We start from the raw sequence: 27052 nt of genomic DNA, 5'->3' as shown, positions 1-27052 counted from the left end.
CCTCAGTGGTGGCATTTGTGTCCTGTGATATTGATCCGTAAGAAGCAACACCCGTCACTGAAGATTTATATATATTGCTCCACACTGCACGGCCACATGGTTGAAGATACTGCCATAGTTTTAAGGCCTGTTATGTGGCGTGCAGGCAGTTACGCAGCACCATATACAAATGAACCCCGTGACTGGTATTGACTTGAGGTGTGGGGAGCAATATAAGGCAAACATCCAAGCCATAATTACCGTGAATTCTTACATTATAAAACCAGCGTTTGCCGCCTGTTATTACACATGCCCAAGCTCACAGGCTTAAACAGTTTGTCCAGTTCCCATGGAAACCAGTTCACGTGCCTAGGAACAGCACGCGCTGACCTACATGCGCAACTGCCATCCACCATGACCCCCCGGCGGGTTTGAGAAACCAAAGAGGCGCGTTACCAGGGGCGGCGCCGCCGACGTGCCTAGCAACCGGCACCCGCCCCCCGGAACACACACACGCCCTCGGCTGACAGTGCCGGCCGGGCTGGACCAGGAGGTGAGCGGAGCTCCGGCCCCCAACCCCCCCGCGTGGATGTGCCGTCCCCGTGGTGATGAGCCTTGCACCGCCGTATGCCGCCCCCGCACCGAGGTAAGAATCCGACCCGGAACAGGCAACGATATAGCTTACCTGAGACGAGGAGAAGCCGATCCCATACTTACCCGACTCGAGGATTGAAGGCGCGGCACGTGCAGGAACCAGACGAGACCGGACGATCCAGGTAACTGGCTGCACGTCACGTCTGTAACTCCCGCCGAGCTTATAAGGGCAGAGGGGGCGTGGCCTCAGCCCCTCCCACAAATACAGGCTGCCCGACAGCCTTAACCACATATATACAGTACAGACCAAAAGTTTGGACACACCTTCTCATTCAAAGAGTTTTCTTTATTTTCATGACTATGAAAATTGTAGATTCACACTGAAGGCATCACAACTATGAATTAACACATGTGGAATTATATACATAACAAACAAGTGTGAAACAACTGAAAATATGTCATATTCTAGGTTCTTCAAAGTAGCCACCTTTTGCTTTGATTACTGCTTTGCACACTCTTGGCATTCTCTTGATGAGCTTCAAGAGGTAGTCCCCTGAAATGGTTTTCACTTCACAGGAGTGCCCTGTCAGGTTTAATAAGTGGGATTTCTTGCCTTATAAATGCGGTTGGGACCATCAGTGGCGTTGAGGAGAAGTCAGGTGGATACACAGCTGATAGTCCTACTGAATAGACTGTTAGAATTTGTATTATGGCAAGAAAAAAGCAGCTAAGTAAAGAAAAACGAGTGGCCATCATTACTTTAAGAAATGAAGGTCAGTCAGTCAGTCGAAAAATTGGGAAAACTTTGAAAGTAAGGGCTATTTGACCATGAAGGAGAGTGATGGGGTGCTGCGCCAGATGACCTGGCCTCCACAGTCACCGGACCTGAACCCAATCGAGATGGTTTGGGGTGAGCTGGACGGCAGAGTGAAGGCAAAAGGGCCAACAAGTGCTAAGCATCTCTGGGAACTCCTACAAGACTGTTGGAAGACCATTTCAGGGGACTACCTCTTGAAGCTCATCAAGAGAATGCCAAGAGTGTGCAAAGCAGTAATCAAAGCAAAATGTGGCTACTTTGAAGAACCTAGAATATGACATATTTTCAGTTGTTTCACACTTGTTTGTTATGTATATAATTCCACATGTGTTAATTCATAGTTTTGATGCCTTCATAGTCATGAAAATAAAGAAAACTCTTTGAATGAGAAGGTGTGTCCAAACTTTTGGTCTGTACTGTATATATATATATATATATATATATATATATATATATATATACTACAGAGGGATCTGGATAGATTGAAGGCTTGGGCAGATAAGTGGCAGATGAGGTTTAACACTGACAAATGTAAGGTTATGCACATGGGAAGGAATAATGGAAGTCACCCGTACATACTAAATGGAAAAACCCTTGGTAACACTAACATGGAAAAGGACCTATGAATTGTAGTGAACAGCAAACTAAGCTGTAGAAACCAGTGTCAGGCAGCTGCTGCCAAGGCCAATAAGATAAAGGGTTGCATCAAAAATGGCATAGATGCCCGTGATGAGAACATAGTCCTACCACTTTACAAATCACTAGTCAGACCACACATGGAGTACTGTGTACAGTTCTGGGCTCCTGTGAACAAGACAGACATAGCAGAGCTGGAGAGGGTCCAGAGGAGGGCAACTAAAGTAATAACTAGACTGGGGGGACTACAGTACCCTGAAAGATCATCAAAATTAGGTGAGTTCACTAAAAGAGTTCAAGAGGGGCCTGGATGTATTTCTGGAGTGTAATAATATTTCATGCTATAGTTACTAGAGAGGGGTTGTTGATCCAGGGAGTTATTCTGATGCCTGATTGGAGTCGGGAAGGAATTTTTTTCCCCTTAAGTGGCGAAAATTGGCTTCTACCTTACAGTTTTTTTTTTTGCCTTCCTTTGGATCAACTTGCAGGATAACAGGTATGGGTGTAGGAACCCCTAAAAATCTGGGGGGGGACAGCATTTTTGCTCGCCGGGTATAAACTTACAGTTCTGAAGACTCAGGGGTGCTGGCTTGGCCCGGCAGAAGGAGTGTGGGAGACTGTGAGGCCTTTTTCTCCAAGCTGCTCCGGATCAGTGCTCTGGGCTCCGGGCTGGAAGTGGGCACAATAAGAAAAAAATATTTTTCATTACACCTCAGGTCAGACCACCAATCAGACCCCCAATGTTAATCAGACCTCAGCTAACAGCCCCAATAAGATCCCCAATGTTAATAAGACCTCAGATCACACCTCAGCTCAGACCCCAATATGAATCAGACCTCAGATAAGAGCCCCATGCCTCATAGCAGCCCCCAGTGCCTCTCCAGCAGCCCCCAGTGCCTCTCATCAGCCCCCCAGCGCCTCTTATCAGCCAGTAATAACAGCCCCCCCTCAATCATGTGCCAGTAATAACAGGGCCCCCCAATCATGTGCCAGTAATAACAGGGCCCCCCAATCATGTGCCAGTAATAACAGGGCCCCCCCAATCATGTGCCAGTAATAACAGGCCCCCCCCAATCATGTGCCAGTAATAACAGGCCCCCCCCCCCATCATGTGCCAGTAATAACAGGGCCCCCCCATCATGTGCCAGTAATAACAGGGCCCCCCCTCAATCATGTGCCAGTAATAACAGGGCCCCCCCCAATCATGTGCCAGTAATAACAGGGCCCCCCAATCATGTGCCAGTAATAACAGGCCCCCCCCATTATGTGCCAGTAATAACAGGCCCCCCCCCCCAATCATGTGCCAGCAATAACAGGGCCCCCCCCCCCAAAATCATGTGCCAGCAATAACAGGGCCCCCCCATTATGTGCCAGTAATAACAGCCCCCCCCCCAATCATGTGCCAGCAATAACCAGGCCCCCCCCATTATGTGCCAGTAATAACCAGGCCCCCCATTATGTGCCAGTAATAACCAGGCCACCCCATTATGTGCCAGTAATAACCAGGCCCCCCCATTATGTGCCAGTAATAACCAGGCCCCCCCATTATGTGCCAGTAATAACCAGGCCCCCCCATTATGTGAGAGTAATAACAGGCCGCCCCCCCAATCATGTGCCAGTAATAACAGGCCGCCCTCCCCAAATCATGTGCCAGTAATAACCCGCCGGCCCCCCCAAATCATGTGCCAGTAATAACAGGCCGCCCCCCCCAATCATGTGCCAGTAATAGGGCCCCCCCATTATGTGCCAGTAATAACCAGGCCCCCCATTATGTGCCAGTAATAACCAGGCCCCCCCATTATGTGCCAGTAATAACAGGCCGCCCCCCCCAAACATGTGCCAGTAATAACAGGCCGCCCCCCGCCCCCAAATCATGTGCCAGTAATAACAGGCCGCCCCCCCCCAAATCATGTGCCAGTAATAACAGGCCGCCCCTCAATCATGTGGCAGTAATAACAGGCCGCCCCCCCAATCATGTGCCAGTAATAGGGCCCCCCCATTATGTGCCAGTAAAAAAAATAATTAACAGTTATACTTACCTCTTTGGAGCGATGCGATGCAGGACTCTTCCGGCCTGTGTCCCGACTCCAGCGCTGTACGGCTCAGGCGGCGCGATGACGCCTATCAGAGGAACAGGAAAGGGACACACCTCCCTGCCCTGCTCCTCCGCAGCCTTCTGTTTGTATCGCTGTCCTGAGGACGGCGATACAAACAGTCAGATCACTATGGAGATGAGCGCTTCGCTTCCACAATGGAAGCGCTCATCTCAGTGCCTGCCCCGCCGCCGCCGCACACACTGCCGCTGGGGGGGATTTGACCAAACCTGACCTGTCCCCCCCGCATTATTTCCTGGGGGGGATCCGTCCCCCCCGCTTCCTACGCCCATGATAACAGGCCGAACTGGATGGACAGATGTGTTTTTTCGGCCTAATAAACTATGTTACTATGGTGCTGAAGGCAGCCCTGTTTGCGGCTTGTTGCACAGAAGATAATTTCCATGGAAGAGCATACTGGTGGGTGACCCCACTGTTAATGATGCTGGGATCTGCCATTACAGATAATTCAGCTGTAGGGGCTCAGACAGCACAAAAAGCAGTATCTCTCGTTCCTGTTGCTGCATGGGGCCAAACCAGAGGGTCCTGGATCTGGTCTCCTGAGGGAATGAGGAGTGGAAGGGCCCAGCTAATCCTCGGGCCTGAATTTAGTCAAACCAGGGGCTTGGAAAGTAGGGTAACCCCAGTTGCAAAATGTCCACTTGAGCTCTACATTGGGGTGTATTCCACCTAGGCATATACAGGCTATGGCAGGCCTTAGGAGGTAGCTCCACTTGATGTAGCATCTGCCAACAAACAGTTACTCCTGGGTTTTGTCATCAGTGAGGAAGCCACTGGCATAGCTATAGGGGTCGCAGCGGTCGCAATTGCGACCGGGCCCCTAAGTCAGGGGGGCCCATGGGGCCCCCTCAAGCCAGGAGAGCCACAGTAAAGCCGTACCTGCAGGCGGCACGGCCCGCAGCTAAGTTGCTAACTAAAATCACATAGGGGGTGGAGCGGAGGCTGAGAGGCGAGCCCTGCGTGCACTGTGCAGGGCAAACGAAGTGAGGAGGGGGAGCGGCTTCAGGTCAGGAAGAGGAGTGAGCAGCGGTGTGCTGACCGGGTTTGGTTGTGACTGACTTGCGAGTGACTCCTGCGAGTGCGACGCGACTGCTGCCTGCTGGATTGTGAGGACTGAGGAGCTCTGCTGGCTGCACACTGTTGATACTGAGGTGAGCACGCTCAGTGCGGCGCCAGTGGCGTGATAAACTGGACTGGGGTCCAGCCTCCAGGTCCGGTCAAGTGTGAGTCAGTGACTGTCCCTGACCCGCCTGGTGGCTGACCCAGAGCGGTGATAGCGTTCACTGGCGGCGTGATAAACTGCTCCCTCCCAGTCTGTGACTGTCCCTGCTGGCTGCTGCAGATGAGGAATCTCATCTGTAAAACTACTTCTATGTTCATGTGTGTGTGTGTATATATATATATATATATATATATATATACAGTATATATGTCCATAAATGTGGTGTGTGCGTATGTGAGTCTGTCCATGTATGTTCTGAGTGCGTCCATGTATGTGGTGAGTGCGTGTATGAGCGCGTCCATGTATGTGGTGAGTGCGTGTATGAGCGCGTCCATGTATGTGGTGAGTGCATGTATAAGCGCGTCCATGTATGTGGTGAGTGCGTGTATCAGTGCGTCCATGTATGTTCTGAGTGCGTCCATGTATGTTTTGAGTGCGTCCATGTATGTTCTGAGTGCGTGTATAAGCACGTCCATGTATGTGGTGAGTGCATGTATGAGCGCGTCCATGTATGTGGTGAGTGCGTGTATCAGTGCGTCCATGTATGTTCTGAGTGCGTCCATGTATGTTCTGAGTGCGTGTATAAGCACGTCCATGTATGTGGCGAGTGCGTTTATGAGCGCGTCCGTGTATGTGGTGAGTGCGTGTATGAGTACGTCCATGTATATGGTAAGTGCGTGTATGAGTGTGTGTATGACCAGTTTCATGAACATAAATATGCACATTATGAGAAGATGACATGAAGCACATTAGGTGATATAAATTAGCACATAGGAGAAAATACAAAGCCGCCAAAAGGAGTGGTAATGGCACTCCGGGACATTACAGTAGTACCCCCAAGTTGAGCGCATTGGGGGCAAGCCCAAGCCACTCTTTGCCCCCTTGACCTCCTGCTTCCTCTGCCAGCCCTCTCCTCTCCTTCTTGATTGACAGGTCCAGGTGAGAGCACTATGCAGAAACATGTTCTTGTCAATCAAGATTGAGTGGGAGGGGCTGACAGGGGAAGCAGGATTGCACAGAGTGACTTGGACCCGCCCATGGTGCACTTAACTGCTCATTTACATTTGGATTAAAAGTAATTTGCAATTCATTCATGGGAATACTCCTTTAAGAACCTGAGAGTTGCAGCTCTCTATACCCTTGCATTCGAAACCCCAATTGATATGCAATATCATTAAATAGATATCATGAGTTATGCTAAATGACAAACTCTGCTCTGCTTCATGACCTGCAACAAATGCTTTAGACATTCTGTAAAATATTTGCAAGACATTACCTATATCTTGCTGATATATTTCCTTCTCATACATAGTAAGGTATATACTGTTGACAACGTCGTCGTATATCAGCTTTTAGCAGGACAGGGCAGTCTTCTCCATTGCAGAATGCACTAATTCTCTGTAACGTGATTTTTCTACAACGTGTTCAGAGCTTCCATTACAATAACACAACTACCGAGAGATTTTATCGACAGGACAACTTGCAGGCCCGGCCGCTGCCTCTAACAAATGGCATCGCTCCCTGTGCTGCGTGTTCCTGGCATTTATTATCAGCTGACTCCAGATATAAAGCATACAGAGAATTTCTTCCCGGTGGTTTATTTCCATGGACTCCACAGAGATTGGATCTATAGTTCCTTAATATATGGTGAGCTGAGGGCAGGCACTGGAAAACGCTGCATTCAGGAGATCCATCAATTCTCTACGTAAAGATCCAAGCTCGTCTTTAATGCAGGACACTAGCGGGAAATCAATTCTGCAAGACTGCATTGGAAGCGGGATGCAATATGCATTATTCATGTGTCCTGCTGCATTAAAGTGTGGTTATTAGATATGAATTATCCGGAATAGACAGGGAGACCCAGTAACAAACGAGGTCTGCTCCTGGAGCAGGGGATGAGATGGCTGATGAAGTGGCCTAAGACATTTTTATGTAAGGAGTGGAATTAGAAAATCTGAAATATTTCTCATGTACTGTGCATGAAAAGTTTAGATAGATAGATAGATAGATAGATAGGTAGATACTCTAGATCAGGGGTCAGCAACCTTCGGCACTCCAGCTGTTGTGAAACTACAATTCTCAGCATGCTCCATTTACTTCTATGAGAGTTCTGTGAACAGCTAAGCAAGTGTGCATGCTGGGAGTCATCGTGTCACCACCGCTGGAGTGTTGATGGTTGCTGATCCCTGCTCTAGATAGATAGATAGAAAGATAGATAGATATGGATGTATAGATAGATACTATAGATAGATAGATAGATATAGATGTATAGATAGATATGTATGTATTGTAACAAGGTTCAAGGAATCATCGTGGATGATAGGTACGTGTCACTGAGGTTCCTGGCCTCGGTGGAGTAAGAGCCGGTTTTTATGTGTCAGCAGCAGTTGCTGTTTGACACCTTGGTACTTAGCATGGCTGTATGGCTGATCCGGGACAGCTCTTACTGGGAGTAGTCAAAGTGCTGGGTGGGTGACTACTCCCCACGTTCCAGGCCGGGTTTTGCCAGACATAAAACCAGCCAGCACTGCCAGGTGGAGAGGATAACCTCCGTCTAACAGTGGAGTTCAGGAGGTCTGTGTGCTGGGATCTGAGGCCTGTGCTGGGCTGGAGAGCGGAGACCCGTGTGTCAGGGGAACAGGCCGTCTAAAGCCTGTGTTTGAACAATTGATAGAGGATGCGTGCATGAGCAGTGAGGCTGGCGTGAACGCCAAAATATTTGTTGGTTTGCATTTTTGGGCACGGTTGTATGTCATACATCAAACCAGCGGTATTACAACCCGTGTCCCACAACAAAATGGAGGCTGTTGTGAAGGCCCTCATGGATGCTAATCTGCAGCAGTGAGAGACAAACCTGCAACAACTGGAGGCTAACAAGCAGCAGTAAGAGACCAACCAGTTGTTGCTACAACACGTGATGACTTTGCAGACAGCAGGAGCAACCCCAAGCGTCCACGATGCCCCGAAGGCAGTCCATGCAGCGATTCCTAAGATGACACCCGCAGACGACATCGAAACCTACCTGGCGATGTACGAGAAAGTGGCCACAAGGGAGAAGTTACCCTGAGACCAGTGGGCTGAGGTAGTCGCTCCGTTCCTGGTATCCGTTTCCCAGCAGGGGTATTTCGACTTGCCGGATGATCAAGCGGCCGACTACCAAAAAGTGAAGGGTGAGATTTTGGCAAGACTGGGGGTGAATGTGTTGGTCCGGGCCCAGTGGGTACATAAGTGAGGGTTCAAGCCGGCTGAGCCCACGAGACCCCAGTATTATGACTTACTCCACCTTTTGCAAAAGTGGCTACAGCCTGAGTCCCATGGCTATGCTGGATAGACTATTGGCTGATATGTTCTGAAGGGCTTTGCCACCCCCTCTCCAGCAATGGATCGGCCAGGTGTCTCCAGGTAATGCCCCTGAGATGGTCGAACTGGTGGAATGCTATGAGGCTACCCGGAATCTACAGGGGGGTTCTTTTGGGAGGAGGGCAGGCAAATCCCATAAATCTCCACCCCAGACCCGGCGACTTGTATCAACCAAACCCGCCCAGGATGTACCCCCTATGGACCCAGTCTGCTGGCGGTGTCGGGAGCCTGGCCATGTACGAGCTGACTGTCCACATGAGGTGGAACCCATGGACACGAACTATGGCTTCCGTCAGTCGTTATATGCCAGGAAGCTGTGTGCAGCGGGTACCCCAGAAACTCTAAATCACTTGTGCCAGGTGGAAGTAGGAGACACTCCAGTGGAGGCCCTGCTGGACTCAGGGAGTTTGGTGTCCCTAGTAAGGTCTCCCCTGGTACGGTCCGCTAAGTATACTGGCCGGAAAGTCGGGGTCATGTGCATTCATGGAGACTTAAAAGACTATCCCACCGCCCTGGTGTCTCTAACCACGGGGGCCAGCAGGTGGACTCATGAAGTGGCAGTTGCCACAAACTTACACTACAAACTTATAATAGGGAGAGACTTCCCTGGTTTCCTAGCATTGTGGCCTGCTACGAAAGTGACTGATACCCACGAGACAGGGGTAATCCCAGCAGAGGGGCCTTGCTGTGGGGGGAGGCCAGAACGCTGGGAACCCGAGGCCGAAGGGCCATCGGTAGGGGTGACCACCACTTCGGTGGAAGAGGGGGAGACAACCCCACTGAGTGTAATGGTGGGAGACGTGGAGGACTTGCCGCCGGGGCCTGAACTGGCAGACCTCAATGTGTCCGGGGATTATTTTGGTACTGCACAACACCCGGACCTCACACTATCCCAAGCCTAGGAAAATGTATTAATAGTAGATGGTGAACCACAACAAGCTGGGGCAGAGTCTGTGTTCCCCAGTTTTGTGCTTCAGCAGGATATGTTGTATCGAGTAACCCAGCTGCAGGGTGAACCCATTGAACAGTTGGTGGTGCCCCAGGCTTATCGCAAACTCATGTTAGAGTTAGCCCATCAACATGTTCTCGGGGGTCATCTGGGAATGCAAAACACAGGACCGGATTCTACAATGTTTTTACCAGCCCAGTGTGTTTAAGGAGGTGGATGAATTCTGTAAGTCTTGCTCGACCTGCCAGGCAACTAGTCCCCAGCAACTAGCCCCCTTGCTCGACCTGCCAGGCAACTAGCCCCCTAGTCCCTTGGTACCTCTCCCGATCCTTGAGGTACCATTTGAGCGTATCGTTATGTACCTCGTAGGCCCAGTACTGAAGTCCGCTAGAGGACACTAACACATCTTGGTCATCCTAGACTACGCCACTCGGCGGTGGCGCCACTGCGACATACATCGGCTAAACTGATAGCTAAGGAGCTAATAGAAATGTTTTCCTGAGTGGGCTACCTAAAAAGTTTGACTTATCAGGGGACCCCTTTTATGTCCAAGTTGATGACAGAACTCTGTAAATTGCTGCACATAAAACAGCTACGGATGTCTGTTTACATCTGCAAACGAACGGACTGTTAGAAAGGTTTAACCAAACATTAAAAAAATATGTTGAAAAGGGTGGTGGCTAAAGATGGGAAGGACTGGGACCTTGTTCTGCCTTATCTCATGTTCACAGTGCGAGAGGTACCCAAGGCCTCTACTGGGTTCTCGCCCTTCAAACTGCTATATGGCAGACACGCTCGCGGTCTCTTGGATGTAGCCAAAGAGGCATGGGAACAACAGCCCACTCCGTATAAAAGTGTTATTGAGTACATTACCTAGATGCAAGAACGGCATCTTTAACCCAGGTGATCAAATTTTGGTTCTGGTACTAACCGTGGACAGTAAGTTTCTGGCTAGGTGGCAGGGGCCCTACGAGGTACTTGAGAAGGTTGGAGATGTGAACTATAAAGTACACCAGCCAGGGCGGCGAAAGCCGGAACAGATCTACCATGTTAATTTACTTAAGCCGTGGAAGGATAGGTAGACCTCTACGGAAGACAGTCCGCATCCGTGTTTTCTAGGGGAAGAGGTTCCGGACCCTTTGTCTGATGCAAGGGAAGCATTTGCCGTCATAAAAGTTGCTGACAGCCTCTCCTCTAAACAGGCTCAGGAGGCCAGGGAGTTCGTTAGTTGGAACATGGATGTGTTCTCGGACTTTCCTGGACGCACTTCCACAATCCAGAAGGACATTGTCACTGAACCTCAGTGCAAAGTCCGGTTAAAACCATACCGGGTACCCGAGACAAGACATCTCGGAGGAAGTGCAGTTAAGCAGCAAATAAATGTTATTGAGGAGTCTAAAAGTGAGTGGGCCAGTCCTTCAGTTTTAATACCCAAGCCAGACGGGACGTTACAGTTCTGTAACAATTTTCATAAACTGAATGAGATTTCCATATTCGATGCGTATCCCATGCCCCTGGTGGATGAGCTCATCGATAGGTTAGGACAAGCCCGGTATTTTTCTGTTTTGGACCTCACGAAAAAGTACTGGCAGGTGCCCTTAACGGTGGCTGCCAAAGAGAAAACTGCATTCATCACACCTGAAGGGCTGTATCAGCACAAGGTGCTACCCTTTGGTCTGCATGGTGCTCCCACCACTTTCAGAAGGCTTATGGACATTGTGCTGCGTCCACATCATCGGTATGCTTCAGCTTACCTGGATGATATTGTCATCCACAGTACCGACTAGGAAAGTCACCTATCCAAAGTGCAGGCTGTAGTGGACTCCCTTCGGAAGGCAGGACTAGCCGCTAACCCAAAAAAATGTGCAATAGGGTTAGAGGAAACTAAGTACCTGGGGTATGTCATTGGGCGCGAAGTCATAAAACCCCAAGTGAACAAAATAGAGGCAATACGAAATTGGCCCCGACCTGTCACCACTAGGCAAGTAAAGTCATTTCTGAGAATGGTGGGCTATTACATGAGGTTTGTCCCCCACTTTGCAACGGTGGCCGCGCCATTGACAGGGCTCTTGAAGGGACACAAGTCAGTGATGGTTCGCTGGGATGATCGGGCGGAAGAGGCTTTCTCTGCTTTGAAGTCGACCCTGTGCGGGTCTCCGGTTTTGGTGACGCCCAACTTCCAAAGGGAGTTTATAGTACAGACCGATGCCGCCGAAGTAGGCCTCGGTGCTGTATTGTCTCAGGAAGACAACGGGGAGGAGCATCCTATTGTCTTCCTCAGCTGTAAGCTCACCCCAGCCGAGACCCGATATAGTATAGTGGAGAGAGAGTGCCTAGCTATCAAGTGGGCACTCGAGTCTCTCCGCTATTATTTGTTGGGGAGAACATTCCGCCTGGTGACTGACCACTCCCCTCTCAAGTGGATGAGCCAGGCAAAATAGAGAAATGCCTGAGTCACCAGGTGGTTCCTGTCCTTACAAAACTTTAAGTTCTCCATAGAACACAGGCAGGCCGGTTTGCAGGGAAACACGGATGCCCTGTCCCGAGTATACTGTATGGCATGTGTTCACCCCCTCAGGGTTGAACAAAAGGGGGAGGTGTAGCTGGCCAGAAAAGACCTGTCCTATGTTGCTAATATAGCTTATATGTTTATACAGCTAGACCTGCCAATAACCTTAATACAGTTCATATGTTTATGTGTTAAAGACAAAAGCAGAGTTATTTACTGTGACTTCATGTTTTGGATGTCATATAACAGTTATGTATGTTGTGTTCAGAGAAGCAGAAAAAAATGATATGCCTTAAAGATTGATTATATAATGTAAGGTAAGCTCAATGACACAGCAGACACAACAGAAAGCATAGAGTTAAACTGTTGTTGCTAAGCAGGAGTCTTGAACAATCCTAGCCAGTCTCACACAGCCCAGGAGTTTTGACCAATTACAGCCAGCCTCACACACAGCCTGTGTGGGAAATTCCCCTAGCAGGAGCTGCTGGAATCATTATTCACGAGAGAGAGGAGCTGAACAGACATACACTCCACTAAGAGCTGTGTTTTATGGAAGCAAGAGGCCAAAATAGGTATTTAAAACAGTTATATAATGTTCCTACTGTTATAGTGATTAGAACTGTATACTGAACTGGTTATATGTATGTTTACTTACAGTTCCACCAAACAAACAAACAAACTACTGAGTCATACAATCCAAACCAAATTGCAATTGCAAATTCAAATTCCATATTGTAGTCCAAATTGCATACAACCATACCAGATCATACTCAACCAATCTGCAAATAGTTACTGCTAACTGCATACTGCAAATTGCGACCAAATTCAGCAAGTAGAACTATTAGTTAGACCTCAGATATACCTCTCAGAGAGAACATAAAGTGCTTAAATAACTTAAAGTGAGAGTACAGATATTGAAGAGAGAAATATATCCACCATTTTATGTTGAATGACAAGATTGAACAGTTGAAGCACCATCTTATGCATTGTAGTTATTCAGTGGCTCACCAATCTAGTATTATGGATAGAGGTGCTCAATCACCGGTACACCCAAAAACCGTGTGGTGAGTAAGTTTGGTATTAGTGTTGAGCTCGAATATTCAAATAGTGAATATTAATCGCGAATATTGCAACTTCGCTAATTCGCAAATATTTAGAATATAGTGCTATATATTCGCTATTTCGAATATTCGTCATTTTTTTACATCTGAAAACATGATTCCTCCCTGTTTCTTTCTTGTGGGTCAATGAGTCATTGTCCCACAAGCAACTTAAGCAGGAAGGAATCATGTTTTCATATAGAAAAAAAATGACGAATATTCTAAAAAACAAATGTATAACAATATAGTGAATATATTCGTTATTTAGAATATTCGCATTATTTTTTCCTATCTGTACAGTTGTTCGCATACTCCTCACCGACAAGCGTCCCCGCCACCATCTGTACTGTTATTCCACTTTGGCATACTGCTCCCCGACAAGCGTCCCCGTCACCATGCGTTCCGCCTGTGGGTTAGAAAATACCATCGGATTTTAGCTTTCCCTGAGATTGTGAAAACTCAGATCCGATGGTATAATCTAACCCACAGGCGTTCCCATGGTGACGGGGACGCTTGTCGGGGAGCAGTATGCCAAAGTGGAATAACAGTACAGATTGAAAAAATAAAAGACGAATATTCTAAATAACAAATATATTCGCTATATTGCTATAACTTTGTTTTTTAGAATATTCGTCATATTCGTTATATTCTAAAACAAGAATATATAGCAATATAGTGAATATTCGTAAAATACACATATAGACTGCAATTTAGCTAATATAGTGCTATAGTATTTTTTTTTACTAGTGTCAATTTTTTCCAAATCGGAAGTTCAGAAGAGAAAAAAAAAATGGACTTTAAAAAAAAAGATTATAGCACTATATTAGCTAAATTACAGTCTGTGTATTTTACGAATATTCGCTATATTGCTATAACTTCGTTTTTTCGAATATTCGTAATATTCTAAAAACAAAGTTATAGCAATATAGCGAATATTCGTAAAATACACATATAGACTGCAATTTAGCTAATATAGTGCTATAGTATTTTTTTTTATAGTGTAAATTTTTTCAAAAACTGAAGTTCAGAAGAGACCATAAAAAAAAAGATTATACCACTATATTAGCTTAATTGCAGTCTATATGTGTATTTTACGAATATTTGCTATATGGCTATAACTTCGTTTTTTATATTCAAATTCAATTTTTATGCAACTTCAGTATATTGAGCTGATTAACAGGACTTATTATATATATCCAGCTTGCACATAGCATTTAATGTATCAAGCCTGCACATAGCACTTTTATGTACTGAGCTTGCACGTAGCACTTTGTATATTTAGTTTACACGCTACATCCATATGTACTCAGCTCACACAGAACATTATACTGCTATATCCAATCAAAGGAATACTTACACATTCAGGAATATCATCCATCTATGATTATACAGCATACTTCACTAAATATTCTTAAGACATTTCAACTTTTATCAACATAGAAGATCTCTCCCGTTTTGTGCAAAAAATAAATATAATTACAACTAAAGATACTCATCTACTCCATTGTTTCACCACATGTGAGTGTGCCATCACATCTCTATATACCATCTTATGCATACCGCCATTTTATGAATCTTTATGCAACACGTGTTTTGTACATGGACTATCTGCTGCGGAGGCGGCAGTGTTATATGAAGAAAAGTTGAAGTTAATAAAGAAGTTATTTAGTGTGCTCTTTAAACCTACTGTTTCCATAGAACGGCGCTAGAGAAATACCAGAGAAATAGACAGTCTGGTTAAACTAAAAGTCAGAGATATCAGAATTCTTCTAATGCCACAGCGCAAACGGCACTTCATATTGCTGGGCCTGCCACAGTGAAACTATTACCCTCAGAGGGCGAACTTGCACAGTAAAGAGCGCATTAGAGCAGTGGAGCGCCAGCATATACTGCCGGGCAGCAACTGTTCTCTGAGTGAGCAAGCAAAGACAGCTCAGCGGAGCTACCATAGAGGCCATAGAACGTGTGCATTAGTCAAACTGCAGCCGACACTTAAAGTGGCAGAACGGCAAAGGCAAAATAGTCAGAGAAAGAGCGCCAACCCTCCTGCGATCCCTAGAGAGAGAAAGAGACGCATGGTGGGAGGCCAAAGCCCAGAGCTAGAGTGTCCGCACCGCTATCCACGGAGAGACCACGTACTGCAGCCAGCTAGTTTCCTGCCACTAGGCCCAAAGCCTGCAGCAGCGTATCCAAGCCAGCGCATCGCAAGTCTGCACAGAGCATTGCAAGTCATCACAGAGCATTGCAAGTCATCATAGAGCATAGCAAGTCATCACAGAGCATTGCAAGTCATCACAAGTCAGCACAGAGCATCGCATCATCAAGAAAAGACACGTCTCCTTTAAGACTAACATTTGTTTCTGCTCTTCAGAATAAGGTCAGAGCTTTCCATATTACTTATCATTGCACATAGGTTTTGGTATAAAGTGACATTTTCGTGTTCAGGAATAAAAGACAAAGGACAGTTTGTAATACACGCACTCTATTGCATTTAAAGTGAAAGTCATCTATTGCCTGCATTTATCGCTGTTACATTTAAAATAAAAGTAATTTATTTCTGCATTTGTCAATTTGTCAATATTGCATTTAAAGTGAAAGGTATTTTATTATTATTATTGATTGTTGTAGCATTTAAAGTAAAATGTCTGAGCCTAGTATTACCATACCGTTGTTAGAGGATACAAAGATAGACAGAGTAGAAGTTGAAGAGCAAGGGAACCTGTCTGAGGGAGAAGAGTCTGATGCAGTATTAGTCTTGTCTCAAATAAATATAGCCCACTAAGACGTTCATCACGTGCCAGAAAACCGGCCTCAAAGATGCTGGAAAATTTGGAGCAAAAAGCAGCACTAAAAAAAAAAAGTTCGCCCGGATATATGATAGGTGGAAATCATACATTAAAGACATTCATAGAAAGCTAAATCAAGAAAGTATACAAAGGAACTTGAGTGATATAGTAGAGAGTATAATAGAAGAATCTGAATCAGAGCTTATGGCAGCATATGTCAACCTGCGGTCATTTATGACACCTTTCCAGGATATTGTAAGGAACATGGACACATGTACTGCGGTCACTAAAGATTTGGTAAAGCTCATGAGAGAACTATCATCTGCAGAAAACTATGATGAAGTTAAAGTAAAAAGTAGAATGAATGAGCTTTTTATGAGAGACTATGCTAGGTCCTTAGGTGGTACCACGATCTCAAGTGTGACTTCCTTCGCTAGCAGAAGTGCCACCCACATATCAGAGTCCTCAAATACTTCAGCCAAAAGAAAGGAATTAGCTGAACAACTTGCTGTCAAGAGAGCAGAGATTGAGATGGAGGCTGCCATCGAGGCGCAGTGCCAACTGATGACTGAAAAGGAAGCTGAAATGGATGCACAATGCCATCAGAAGGAAGCTGAAATGGAGGCACAGCACCATCAAATGGAAGCTGAAATGGAAGCACAGCGCCAACAGATGAAAAGTCTGGAAAAGCAGAAAGAAGTTAGGATCATAGAAGCCAGACTCAGAGTACATGAGGAGGATATAAGTCAGAGTAGTCATAGGTTCAATCTGTACTAAGTGAAGAAACAGACTCCTACTTTCCTTCATATGCCCAGGAGAATGGAAGGAAATCTCCAGCTTGTAGTGAGGAAATAAGTCATTATCCTTTCATCCCTGCTCAGAAAAACAAAGAGAGGCCTAGTCCAATGTTAGGAAAAGGTGTGTGAATTTAGCCTCTATCTCTACCGGAAAAGATGAACAAAGGAGCTTTCCTAATTCAGAACTAAGTGAGAAAAAAGAACCGGATGATTCTATTCATATATGCCACAGCAATTCTCAGGAGAATGTTACAACCATTGTCCCAGCAAGACCACAGAGAACAGTCCTAGCTAGACTTCCCATTCCGGAACCTACTGTATTTTCAGGAGACGTACCGAAGTTCATAGAGTGGAAGGCAAGTTTTGAGATGATCCTTGAGCATCATTGCTTCAGTCCAGTTGAGATATGTTGGCGGAGAAGCCAAGGAAGTTCTTGAAGGTAACTTCAATAGAAAAGACGAAGAAGGCTACAAGCAAGGTTGGGAAAAATTGAATGCAAGATATGGTCATCCTTTCTTAGTGCAAAGAGCCTTTAGAGAGAAACTAAATAACTGGCCTAAAATAGGTCCTAAAGAACACTTCAAACTCCAAAAGTATGGTGACTTTCTGCAAGCATGCAGCAATGCCATCCCACATGTTCAAAGACTGGTAGTACTGAACAACTATCTAGAAAGCCACAGGATGCTAGCCAAGCTACCTGAAGAAGTGGCTTCTAGATGGAATTGCTATGTGACTGAACAGTTAGATCTAGGCAAGAACTTAAGGAAGGAAGCACGGAAAGCATGTAATCCAGTAACATCATCTTACGTCTTAAAATCCTTAGAAGAAATGCCTGCAAGAGAGATAAGACAAGCAAGAGCAACTAGCTTTGCAAGCAACACAGCAGCTAAAGGTCCAGATACCTACGAGAGCAAGTTCAAAGTTACTACTGGGATCAGTAGAGAGACAGAACCGACAACTCTTCAGACTACCTTCAAGTGTATGTTCTGTGGAGAGAACCACTGCATACACAAGTGCCAACAATTGAAGGAGAAGTTCCCAGAAGGAAAGAAAAGGTTTGTGCTGGATAACCAACTGTGTTTCGGATGTCTAAGAAAAGGCCATGTTACTAAGGAGTGTAAAAAAAAGGCCACATGCAGCGTTTGTAAAGGACACCATCCTATACCACTACACGAAGAACATCCAAAGAAAGATAAATCCTCAATACCTAAAGATGTTTACCACAAGGTGTTTACCACATCAAGGTGTTTACCACTCAAAGAAACCAGATACAATTAGAGTAGTATTTGATTGCTCAGCAAAGTACGATGGTGTTGCATTGAATGATCATCTACTAAGAGGACCAGACCTTACAAACACTCTGCCTGGAGTACTCTGTAGATTCAGAAAGTATCCCGTAGTAGTCATGTGTGACGTTGAAAAGATGCCCCACCAGTTTCATGTGAAGAATGAAGATAGAGACTTCCTGAGGTTCCTATGGTGGGAGGACGGAGATACAGATACAGAGCCAAGAGAATACAGAATGAAAGTACACTTGTTTGGAGCAGTATTGTATCCAGGTTGCGCAAATTATGGTATGAAGTACCTGGTCAATCAGAATGAAAAGGATTGCCCATCAGCAGCAAATTTTCAGAAGAAAAACTTTTATGTAGAGGATGGTCTTATAAGTCTAGAGTCCAGAGAATCTGCAATCAAATTAGTGAAAGAAAGCCAAGAGTTATGCGCTAGAGGAAATCTGCGCCTTCCTATATTTATCTCAAACAACAGAGAGGTACTGGAATCCATCAGTGACTCTGAACGTGCATCAACAATGAAGAATGTAGATCTCAATTATGATCATCTTCCAGTCCAGAACGTACTTGCATTGGGATGGAATGTAGAGAATGACAAGTTCTTCTTTGAAGTATCTATTGAAGAGAAAATTGCAACTAGACGTACCATTCTTTCCGCAGTGGCTTCTATAGATGATCTATTAGGATTCTTGGCCCCAGTGATCCTCAAAGCAAGATAAATACTGCAAGAATTATGCAGACAGATGTTGGGGTGGGACAAGCCCATACCTGAAAATTTGAGGCCAAGGTGGGAGAGACAAATAGGAGACTCAAAACTTGACAAAAAAGGAAAACGTCTCACTACTCCACTCAAGTTGGAACGTTCTATACAGAAGTTAGTTGTTCTACTTGAGAGTGATAAAAGACACTTGGAAGCTGAGAACCTGATGGAAAATTCCTCAAATTCATGTTTAAGTCCTACCACTAAGGACATAGAATAATAGGTAATTTTGGTGGGAGTGTAGCTGGCCAGCTAAGACCTGTCCTAGGTTGCTAATATAGCTTAAATGTTTATACAGTGTGGGGGTCAGCTCAATAGTAGTAGGCACAGCAGTCAGAGATAGTGACACAATGGCACAGTTCACACAGGGGTTTGCTTGTTTTTTTTTATTCTCATCCACAAACAAAATATAAGATCTTTACATTCAGGCAAAGATACAAAATAAATTCCTAACTAAACATAAAATCACCCTTTCTATACGGGCGGCCTACTCCCAGCCACACGACACAATTCAAAATAAACTCACAGTGTCCTTTTTGTTGCTTTAGCAGACTTCTGTAGCAATGGTGAAAGCCAGTCAGTTCAACCAGTCCCCACCCAGACATGCTCATAGGGCAAACCTTTATAGCCCAGAAATGAGCTGAGCTCCATCACCTGGCTGAGAGCTCTATATGAAACCTGTTCATAAAGGATAGGATTGTGGAACATCTAAAATCCCATGGATTGCAAGATGAAAAACAACATGGGTTTACTTCAGGGAGATCATGTCAAACAAATCTTATAGATTTTTTTGACTGGGTGACTAAAATAATAGACGGTGGAGGTGCAGTAGACATCGCATATCTAGATTTTAGTAAGGCTTTTGACACTGTCCCACATAGAAGACTTATCAATAAACTGCAGTCATTGAGCATGGACTCTCATATTGTTGAGTGGATTAGGCAGTGGCTGAGTGACAGAGGGTTGTAGTCAATGGACAATATTCAAAACAAGGTCATGTTACCAGTGGGGTTCCACAGGGATCTGTACTGGGACCAATTTTGTTTAATATCTTCATAAGTGATATTGCAAAAGGCCTCGATGGGAAGGTTTGTCTTTTTGCTGATGACACAAAGATATGTAGCAGGGTTGATGTTCCTGGAGGGAAACGCCAAATGGAAAAGGATTTAGGAAAACTAGAAGAATGGTCAGAACTCTGGCAACTGAAATTTAATGTGGATAAGTGCAAGTTAATGCACCTGGGGCGTAAAAACCCAAGGGCAGAATATAGAATATTTGACACAGTCCTGACCTCAGTATCTGAGGAAAGGGATTTAGGAGTAATTATTTCAGAAGACTTAAAGGTGGGAAGACAATGTAATAGAGCAGCACGAAATGCCAGCAGAATGCTTGGATGTATAGGGAGAGGTATAAGCAGTAGAAAGAGTGAAGTGCTTATGCCGCTATACAGAACACTGGTGAGACCTCACTTGGAGTATTGTGCGCAGTACTGGAGGCCATATCTCCAGAAGGATATAGATACTCTAGAGAGAGTTCAGAGAAGAGCTACTAAACTAGTACATGGATTGCAGGATAAAACTTACCAGGAAAGGTTAAAGGACCTTAATATGTATAGCTTGGAAGAAAGAAGAGACAGAGGGGATAAGATAGAAACTTTTAAATACATAAAGGGAATCAACTCGGTAAAGGAGGAGAGCATATTTAAAAGAAGAAAAACTACCACAAGAGGACACAGTTTTAAATTAGAGGGGCAAAGGTTTAAAAGTAATATAAGGAAGAATTACTTTACTGAGAGAGTAGTGGATGCATGGAATAGCCTTCCTGCAGAAGTGGTAGCTGCAAATACAGTGAAGGAGTTTAAGCATGCATGGGATAGGCATAAGGCTATCCTTCATATAAGATAGGGCCAGGGACTATTCATAGGATTCAGATATATTGGGCAGACTAGATGGGCCAAATGGTTCTTATCTGCCGACACATTATATGTTTCTATGTTTCTATGAGGAGCCCCGCTACCAACCTGCATCCTCATTCCATTAAAATCCAGGCCCGACAACACCATTTACCAAAGTCCACAGCAAACTATGCTTTGCTAAGGCAGACCATCTTTTCCTGGATTTCTGATATCTCACCCAGGTTTCCTAGTTGAGATATCCACCTCCTGTAGCATAGTACATGGTATATGAAAGAAACCTAGGCGAAATATAACGATTCTCTACTACTTTTCCAGTCACTCTCTCACAACATGCCAATAACCTTAATACAGTTCATATGTTTATGTGTTAAAGCAAAAGCAGAGTTATTTACTGTGACTTCATGCTTTGGATGTCATATAACAGTTATGTATGTTGTGTTCACAGAAGCCGAAAAAGATAATGTGCCTTTAAGATTCATTATATAATGTAAGGTAAGCTCAATGACACAGCACACACAACAAAAAGCATACTGTTTAAACTGTTTATTTGCTAAGCAGGAGTCTTGACCAATCCTAGCCAGCCTCACACAGCCCAGGAGTTTTGACCAATTACAGCCAGCCTCACACACAGCCTGTGTGGGTAATTCCCCTAGCAGGAGCTGCTGGAATCACCAGAGAGAGGAACTGAACAGACATACACTCCACTAAGAGTTGTGTTTTATGGAAGCAAGAGGCCAAAATAGGTATTTAAAACAGTTATATAATGTTCCTACTGTTAATATGGTGATTAGAACTGTATACTGAACTGGTTATATGTATGTTTACTTACAGTTCCACCAAACAAACAAACTACTGAGCCATACAATCATACAATCCAAACCAAATTGCAATTGTAAATTCTAATTTCATTTTGCAATCCAAATTGCATACAACCATACTAGATCATACTCAACCAATCTGCAATTAGTTATTGCTAACTGCATACTGCAAATTGCGACCAAATTCAGCAAGTAGAACTATTAGTTAGACCTCAGATATACCTCTCAGAGAGATCATAAAGTGCTTAAATAACTTAAAGTGAGAGTACAGATACTGAAGAGAGAAATATACCCACCATTTTATGTTGAATGACAAGATTGAACAGTTGAACCACCATCTTATGCATACTGCCATTTTATGAATCTTTATGCAACACGTGTTATGTACATGGACTATCTGCTGCGGAGGCGGCAGTGTTATATATGAAGAAAAGTTGAAGTTAATAAAGAAGTTATTTCAACCATTTGGTGTGCTCTTTAAACCTACTGTTTCCATAGAACAGCGCTAGAGGAATTACAGAGTAACAGACAGTCTGGTTAGATTAAAAGTCAGCAATATCAGAATTCTTCTAATGCCACAGCGCAAAAGGTACTTTCATAGTGCTGCGCCTGCCACACGAGGTATGTAAGAAGGTACAAGGAATCATCGTGGGTGATAGGTACTTGTGACACTGAGGTTCCTGGCATCGGTGGAGTAAGAGCCGGTTTTTATGTGTCAGCAGCAGTTGCTGTTTGAGACCTTGGTACTTAGCCTGGCTGTATGGCTGATCCGGGACGGCTCTTACTGGGAGTAGTCAAAGTGCTGAGTGGGTGACTGTCTGTGATCTATCTATCTATCCAAATCTGGATTACCTTGCAGGATAACAGGCTAAACTATATGGACAGATATCATTTTTCAGCCTTATAAACTACTATGTAAATCTATCTATCTATCTACAGTATTCAAGTTGCAAGGCAGCACACCGGTCGTGGTGAAAAAAAAGTGGATATTTATTTCAACCCAATGCAACGTTTCAGCTCTTCAATGGAGCTTTTGTCAAGCTTGACAAAGGCTCCATTGAAGAGCTGAAACGTGGCATTGGGCTGAAATAAAAGATCCACTTTTTTTTCACCACGACCGGTGTGCTGCCTTGCAACTTGAATACTGTAGATAGATAGATAGATTTACATAGTAGTTTATAAGGCTGAAAAATGATATCTGTCCATATAGTTTAGCCTGTTATCCTGCAAGGTAATCCAGATTTGGATAGATAGATAGATAGATCACAGACAGACAATTCTGGAGGTATATGTTTTATATGTTATGTATAAGTATTGTTGTGACATCAGAGCACTATGGGGGGATTTATCAACTGGCTCAGATTCCTTCTTTTGGTAGCAACCAATCAGATTCCACCTTTCATTTTCCACAGCTCCTTTGAAAAATGAAAGGTGGAATCTGATTGGTTGCTATGGGCAACTAAGCCAGTTCTACAGTTCTACTTTACACCAGTTTGATAAATCTCGCCCAAAGTCTGTAGCTGACTATCTCCAACTAACTATCTGTATTATATATATAAGCTATCTAACTATCAATCTAATGTAGTGTGGAAAACACAGAGCACAGCAATGACACTGCTCTCTCTCCGAGTTTTGCTAATCTTTTTATCGGTATTTTTGAGGAATCCTACATATACAAGTTACATTATTGGGAGGAAAACATTGTATACTACAAGCGCTATATCGATGATTTGTTATTCATTTGGAGAGGGGACCCAAAAAACATTGAGCATTTCATCTCACATCTAAATACAAATGACTGGGGAATATCCCTCTCAGGGACCTACAATTCCAATAAATTGAATACCTAGACCTTGAGCTTTCTTCCAAAGGAAAATAAATTATAACAAAAACGTTTTTTTTTTAAAGTCAATAGCAACAGTTATTTGAACTACACCAGCACACATTTCAAAAAATGGAAGCAGAATATACCCTTCAGTCAATTTAAAAGAATAAGAAGAAGTTGCACACTGGAGGAAGACTTTAAACAACAACGTAAAATACTATCGACAAGATTCCAGGAAAAGGGCTATTCGAAGAATATAATCACTGCGGCACAGGATAAGGCAACTGGACTAACACAGTTGGAATGTCTGGAACCTAAACAAGAACAAACTAATGCTCTGGAGAACTATCAGTGTAATTTTATCACTACATACAACCAAAGACACAATGTGATCAGATCTATCTTGGCCAAGCATTGGCATATTTTAAGGAAGGGCCCCATTCTCAATAAATTGATCCCAAAAGCACCCCAACTGACGTATAGAAGGGCCCGTACCCTAAAAAACATATTAGCCCCAAGTAAGCTGAAGGGCATTGAGAACAAAAAAGACACTGGAAATAAGTGGCAGCAGAAGATGCGGACATTCAAGATGCCTATGTTGTCCAATTATCCGCCAAACAGAATGTTTCCAGAACAAAAGTGATGGGACATCTTACCCCATTCTTGGAAAACTGGATTGCAACTCAACTCATGTGATCTATGTACTTGAATGCCCCTGCAATCAGATATACGTTGGGAGAACAATACAAACGCTAAGAAATAGATTGAATAAACACTGATCCAATATAGAAAAACAATATTTGAAACATAGCATCTCAAGACACGCTGCAGACTTTCATGGAGGGAGCTCATTAGGTTTCAGAATCACCCCAATCGAGCAAATATCCATATGCCAGCGGGAAGATATCCAATATATAAGAAGACGCGAAATGTACTGGATATTTAAATTGAACAGTCTAAATCCACACGGACTTAATGAGGCGTTTGCTATCAACTTATAAACCTCATCCCAATCACCACAATACAGTTACCCTACATTGCCACAAAAAAAATATTTTCATCAATACTAGCATTCTCATTCTTCAGTTCTTTTTTTTTTTCTAGACATTTTCTGTATTTATATCCAGTTCTTATCCTTTTATAGTTATTTATAGTTTTCCTTCCACCTACATTATACATATGTAGGCTTCCAGCTTATACCCATGTCCCACTCTCTCTCTACCACCTATATATACAGTACAGACCAAAAGTTTGGACACACCTTCTCATTCAAAGAGTTTTCTTTATTTTCATGACTATGAAGGCATCAAAACTATGAATTAACACATGTGGAATTATATACATAACAAACAAGTGTGAAACAACTAAAAATATTTCATATTCTAGGTTCTTCAAAGTAGCCACCTTTTGCTTTGATTACTGCTTTGCACACTCTTGGCATTCTCTTGATGAGCTTCAAGAGGTAGTCCCCTGAAATGGTCTTCCAACAGTCTTGAAGGAGTTCCCAGAGATGCTTAGCACTTGTTGGCCCTTTTGCCTTCACTCTGCGGTCCAGCTCACCCCAAACCATCTCGATTGGGTTCAGGTCCGGTGACTGTGGAGGCCAGGTCATCTGGCGCAGCACCCCATCACTCTCCTTCATGGTCAAATAGCCCTTACTTTCAAAGTTTTCCCAATTTTTCGGCTGACTGACTGACCTTCATTTCTTAAAGTAATGATGGCCACTCGTTTTTCTTTACTTAGCTGCTTTTTTCTTGCCATAATACAAATTCTAACAGTCTATTCAGTAGGACTATCAGCTGTGTATCCACCTGACTTCTCCTCAACGCAACTGATGGTCTTAACCCCATTTATAAGGCAAGAAATCCCACTTATTAAACCTGACAGGGCACACCTGTGAAGTGAAAACCATTTCAGGGGACTACCTCTTGAAGCTCATCAAGATTATGCCAAGAGTGTGCAATGCAGTAATCAAAGCAAAAGGTGGCTACTTTGAAGAACCTAGAATATGACATATTTTCAGTTGTTTCACACTTGTTTGTTATGTATATAATTCCATATGTGTTAATTCATAGTTTTGATGCCTTCAGTGTGAATCTACAATTTTCATGGTCATGAAAATAAAGAAAACTCTTTGAATGAGAAGGTGTGTCCAAACTTTTGGTCTGTACTGTATATATATGTGTATGTGTATTTACAGTCGTGGCCAAAAGTTTTGAGAATGACACAAATATTAGTTTTCACAAAGTTTGCTGCTAAACTGCTTTTAGATCTTTGTTTCAGTTGTTTCTGTGATGTAGTGAAATATAATTACACGCACTTCATAAGTTTCAAAGGCTTTTATCTACAATTACATTTATGCAAAGAGTCAGTATTTGCAGTGTTGGCCCTTCTTTTTCAGGACCTCTGCAATTCGACTGGGCATGCTCTCAATCAACTTCTGGGCCAATTCCTGACTGATAGCAACCCATTCTTTCATAATCACTTCTTGGAGTTTGTCAGAATTAGTGGGTTTTTGTTTGTCCACCCACCTCTTGAGGATTGACCACAAGTTCTCAATGGGATTAAGATCTGGGGAGGCCATGGACCCAAAATGTCAACGTTTTGGTCCCCGAGCCACTTAGTTATCACTTTTGCCTTAGGGCACGGTGCTCCATCGTGCTGGAAAATGCATTGTTCTTCACCAAACTGTTGTTGGATTGTTGGAAGAAGTTGCTGTTGGAGGGTGTTTTGGTACCATTCTTTATTCATGGCTTTGTTTTTGGGCAAAATTGTGAGTGAGCCCACTCCCTTGGATGAGAAGCAACCCCACACATGAATGGTCTCAGGATGCTTTACTGTTGGCATGACACAGGACTGATGGTAGTGCTCACCTTTTCTTCTCCGGACAAGCCTTTTTCAAGATGCCCCAAACAATCGGAAAGAGGCTTCATCGGAGAATATGACTTTGCCCCAGTCCTCAGCAGTCCATTCACCATACTTTCTACAGAAGATCAATCTGTCCCTGATGTTTTTTTTGGAGAGAAGTGGCTTCTTTGCTGCCCTTCTTGACACCAGGCCATCTTCCAAAAGTCTTCACCTCACTGTGCGTGCAGATGCGCTCACACCTGCCTGCTGCCATTCCTGAGCAAGCTCTGCACTGGTGGCACTCCGATCCCGCAGCTGAATCCTCTTTAGGAGACGATCCTGGCGCTTGCTGGACTTTCTTGGATGCCCTGAAGCCTTCTTAACAAGAATTGAACCTCTTTCTTTGAAGTTCTTGATGATCCTAAAAATTGTTGATTGAGGTGCAATCTTAGTAGCCACAATATCCTTGCCTGTGAAGCCATTTTTATGCAATGCAATGATAGCTGCACGCGTTTCTTTGCAGGTCACCATGGTTAACAATGGAAGAACAATGATTTCAAGCATCACCCTCCTTTTAACATGTCAAGTCTGCCATTTTAACCCAATCAGCCTGACATAATGATCTCCAGCCTTGTGCTCGTCAACATTCTCACCTGAGTTAACAAGACGATTACTGAAATGATCTCAGCAGGTCCTTTAATGACAGCAATGAAATGCAGTGGAAAGTTTTTT

General features: G+C 44.1%; 1 protein-coding gene across 1 annotated transcript in view; it reads left to right on the top strand.

Moving 5' to 3' along the window:
* The window catches only part of C6H10orf90 (chromosome 6 C10orf90 homolog), an 84465-nt gene that overhangs the window by 30670 nt on the left and 26743 nt on the right, over window positions 1-27052 (top strand). The gene's annotated exons all lie outside the window — the stretch shown is intronic.

The sequence above is a fragment of the Bufo bufo genome, chromosome 6 (genome assembly GCF_905171765.1).
Source record: "Bufo bufo chromosome 6, aBufBuf1.1, whole genome shotgun sequence".
Taxonomy (NCBI): Eukaryota; Metazoa; Chordata; class Amphibia; order Anura; family Bufonidae; genus Bufo; species Bufo bufo.
Note: the sequence above shows the minus strand (reverse complement) of the source record. Positions and strands in the feature narration are given on the sequence as shown.